The following is a 4,694-nucleotide window of genomic DNA, read 5'->3' as shown; positions in this document are numbered from 1 at the left end:
AAATAGTAAAAATAAGCAAAACGGAAATAAACGAGTATCTTGTTTATTTCTCGTCTAGTCAAATCAAACAACTGGAAGCTTGTTTATATCACGAATCTCTGTCCTATAATATTATTATTATTATTATAAAAACATAATGTTGTACAGTTAGTAGAATTTTCTTTAGAAAAAAAGTTTTATAGGTGCAATCAAAAGTACTATAGTCAAAGGACACGGTCTTTCTAAGCTGTTTAGAATTTCAGGGAAAACGTTACTACACCTATAAGATACGCCAAGCAAACTATAAGTTAGAAAATTTTGACTCTTTTCATAAATGAATTGTACCCATTTAAATATTACAGTTTATTTGGTTATACAACTTAATGAAATTTAAATTTATACACATTGAGATTCTGAACTTAACATATTGTTTAAATGTTATTAATTTAACGTATAGTTCTTATTTTCTACCAAACACTATTATTTTGAATAATCTAAGAAATATGTGTGTTACTAATATATTGTTTATTTCCTACTTAAAACTTTGCAATACCAATATAGTAATTGGTTAAATGTTTTGTTTCTAGCACAAAAAAATACTCATATAATTTACGTGGGTATTTATCCATTATTATGTGAAATTAAAATATGTGTGATAGCTACTTGAATAAGAGCACATGAAATAATAAAAGTATCAATAAAAGAAGAATGCTATATTTTAGTAAATAAAAATAGAAGGCCTTCATATAAAAATAGAAATCATGAAGGTATTCTTAATTTTTGATATTTTTTTCTGCACCAAAATCATATAAGTAAATTGTCAATGAAATTAATTCCTTATGGTTCAGCTCATATCAAAACTTATCTTTTAGTCCACGAATTAAACTATCACTAAGTGAATCAATTATTCCTAATTGAAATAAACAGGACTAGTTACTGTCTATCTCTCTAGGAAGTTGAATAAGTACCTTGTTTTATTTTGACAGTAGGTGTAGTTTGTAAATACTTTTTTTATTGAAATTACATTTTAAGTACCGAAATATATGTATATAAGAAAGGAAATTTATATGAATCTACTTTTAGTGAACCGTATATAAATAATGTACCAGTAGCAAAAATCTCCAAAAAGAAAGAGTAAAAGGAAAAAGGAAAAAAATAAAAAGAAACTTAATGTAGGCATTAGGAGTATTGTATAAGGTGCATAAACTATTGTATCCAATACGAGAATGCAAACTAATCGTAGATGTGTAGGCAAACACGTGGCACCAATGCATCTGTACAATCTATTATGATTGACTTCTCCACAGGTAATAATAAAACTACTAAAGAAACAATCTCCGTCAATAAAAATAGATAAATACCTACCATAAAAAGATAAAGAAAAATAAAAGGAAAAATGAAAAAACACGTAATAGAAGTGGACCACCTGTCAAGTAATTAAAGGGTTACCCGTGAGGGAATCCGACAAGTTTGGCGTCAATAACCATATCCATCCCTTCTCTCTCTCTCTCTCTCTCTCCCTCCCTCCTGTGTTGTTGTTTCAGAAATTCAATTCCAATTCAATTCAAATTCTCAGTTATCTCACACTTTTTCTCTCTCTCTGTACTCTCACTCTTTTCATCTGCAGCAACTGTACTTACTAGATGCTTTGCGTCATATCCAAATACACTACAGGTCCCCCCCAAAATACATTCATGGTTCTGTGGTCCAATCCTTCTTTGTAATTTCCTGATATAACTTTTTACTTTTTTATGTCTGTTTCCACCAATAATCCACCCAGAACTGGTGGTGGCGCTGGACAAAGCGGCGGCGATGATGACGATGACGACGCCGGTGCCGGTGTTAGTGGTAGGTGTAAGGAGATGGATGATTCAGAAGAGGAAAATGATCAGAGTAAGAAGATAAAGGGGAAAAAGGTATCTTGTTTTCGGTTCAGGAAGGTTAAAGGGAAGTTTTTGTGGAGGAAACAGAAAGGGGTTTCTGTAAATTCGGACAGAAGAAGGGAATTATATGGAGGAGGAGGGTGTTATTTGTGCTTGAAGAAACCGCTGACTTCTGATTCAGGGGGTGAGTCACAGACGAGTGATCCTAATAGCCCCACGTTTACTTATGAGATGCTTAGAGTTTTTATTGAAAAGAATGATTTTTATTCCAAAGAATGCAACCCCCATTTGGATGTAGTAGAATCTAAGCCTTGCTCTATTCAAAATAATAAATGAAATGTGATATCAGAAATATTGGATGATAAACGTTACAATTTGATTCCCCTGTGCTGCGCATCGGTAAACATTGGGGTGATAGAACTTAGAGGCTTCAAAATGTTCATAATAATGATCATGGCCTAGTAGTTCTTGATATCATTTCTATCAGATTGAGAGGATAGCTAGTAGAAATTTGGAATTGCAATTCGAAGGAAAGCTACGTTTGTGGATAAATTTTTTTACTTTTAAGGCATTTCCCAATTTGGAAGAGAACTTTTTCAGGAAATGGGGCATACTAAATTTAAATTTGAAAAAGATTGAGGAGAAGCCAGAGAAACCGTCCTCCAATTGCTCTAAGGTGGATGGCAACTCGAGCACAAGGTATAGAACTTGATGGAATGAAACTATTCCTTATGCAAATGAATGACATTTTGGGGTAATCACCTTTTGTAGCAACCATAGCCTTGTAATGTTCTACTTCAATTGCATTCTTCATTCAATTTTTGGAGCCATAATTTGTATAGAGTACCGGCCACAGTTCACATTGTATATGAAGGTGGAAATATTGCTTATCAGTGAATTATGTGATTGAGTTTGATGTTATACTTTCCTTTGAGATACTCCACCAGTTCTATGTTCTGTTATGTCTTCTTTTGTTTGTCTCTACTTGATCAGATGCCAAGACTTAACTTGCTTAAACTTAAAAAAACACACTGATGGATTTAAATATTTATCATGGTGAAGCCAAATATTTGGCCTTACGGCACCCCAAGTGATTACATTACTTTGTGTTAGAGCTGTAACCTACCATGATGGCAAGTATATCTAAGTTTATAAATTTGACGATAAACATGGACTTTGCTATGCCATATAAGACAGATTTCTGAATAACTTGGTGTTGGGACCTTGACGTGAAAAGATCTATTTTTTCTGTAACACTTCATGGGACCATTACCTCCTCAAACAAGAGTTAGAATTGACAATTTCTCTGAGTAAATTACCTGATATGGATGCTGATCTTTTGCAGGAACCTGTCAAAATTCTTGTACATTCTTTCCTCTCTTTATTTTGGCATTAGAGAATATGTTTAAAGCATGATTGCTTACTGCACTGGCCTTTGCTTCTCTACCTTATTGGGGATACCGGGTTTAGTATGTTTAGAGCAACCACTGCATTGTGCTTATATTAAGAAAATTTGGCAACCCCATGCTCAGTGTTCTAAATTTGACAGATAACATAATTGATGATAACTTCAAATTTTGGACAAGGGCATGGGTAGAAGAGTATACCAGAAATAAGAATGCTTAGAAGGTAAAATAGCTTGCGGGTGGTACTTGGCTTGAAGGACATTACTTGCAACATATAATACTGATATCTCACTCAAATTTCCTTAATTTTGTTTTAATGCGATCTATATGATTTACCTTTTTAATCTCCACTTCATTGTCCATTGTGGCTAATGTAAGAGGTTTTTTACTTCCTTTCGTGTGTGTACGAGTAAATATCTTGGTATTGACTTGAAATTGCCATGTTTATCTTATTATTCCTCAAATTTGTCACTGGATAGTTCTGAAATACCTTTAGTTTCATCTTGTCGTTTGACAGAATATATGGTAAAGCCTGTTGCAGGAATTTGGGGAAACAACTGTAAAAGGGATCTTGATTGAGTCAATTTTTTCCCTCTATATAATTCATAATAGAGGTGTGTGCACTTCAGCTATCCATTCTTAGGACCCTTGTAATGAAGCCATTGTGACGGATCAAATCGTGGTTGAGTCATTTAAGAGACAGCCCAATCGGAGGTGTTTGAAGTTTGAGAAAAGACGTTCTTAGCAAGATGCAGTGTTTTTGAATCATTTCATCTTTTTCAAGAGAAGTATGCTTTCAGTCTCTCTCTTCTTCCCCATGTGTTGTGAAGTTGCACATTGTCTTTCATCTTATTATCCCAAGTTGCCTGGCAATGAATGTGAAAGCAGAAAGAATAAGATATTGATTTTGCAAGCATAAAGGTCTTTTGAATAGCACCTAGTTAGGTCTTTTGAGGCCTTATGTTCATTTTGCTTCTACTTAAGTTTAGATCAATTGTCTTCTGTAGTGCGTATCAGCCAGTTAAATTTCTGTTCCTATAGGGTGAAATGTGAATTTACTCACACGATTGATTCGCAATCTACTATTGTTCATCTGGTGTTATACTATGTTTAGCTTTCCTTTCCTGTTAACAATTTCCTTTGTGTTATAAGCGAATTCCTAATCCCCAGGTGCTGCCTGCGATCTGTAATCCAGTCATCCATTTTATTGGACATGAATTACAACGTATGTTTATATGGCCTTAAAGCATAAGAAGTACAAAGCTATATCATAATGCAATAAAATCACGCCTTCAAGTTTTGGGAATTGCCTACAAAAATCACCTTTGTTTCTTTTAGGACAATAAAATCACTCAATTATCACTATTTTCCTCAAAATATGCTAAACACCTCAAGAGCCTCTTTCTCTCCTAGTTGTCATCACATC

The 4,694-nt window shown here is 33.8% G+C and overlaps 1 long non-coding RNA gene across 1 annotated transcript; it reads left to right on the top strand.

Moving 5' to 3' along the window:
- Positions 1-1,224: 1,224 nt before the first annotated feature.
- On the top strand, positions 1,225-4,375 carry LOC107774801 (uncharacterized). Its single transcript, XR_012702960.1, has 2 exons — positions 1,225-2,561; positions 3,786-4,375. It is a non-coding gene; the product is annotated as an uncharacterized LOC107774801 (long non-coding RNA).
- The last annotated feature ends 319 nt before the right edge of the window (positions 4,376-4,694 follow it).

This window comes from Nicotiana tabacum, chromosome 19, assembly GCF_000715075.1.
Source record: "Nicotiana tabacum cultivar K326 chromosome 19, ASM71507v2, whole genome shotgun sequence".
NCBI classification, from domain to species: Eukaryota; Viridiplantae; Streptophyta; class Magnoliopsida; order Solanales; family Solanaceae; genus Nicotiana; species Nicotiana tabacum.
The sequence above is the reverse complement of the archived record's forward strand: the minus strand, read 5'-3'. Positions and strand labels throughout refer to the sequence as shown.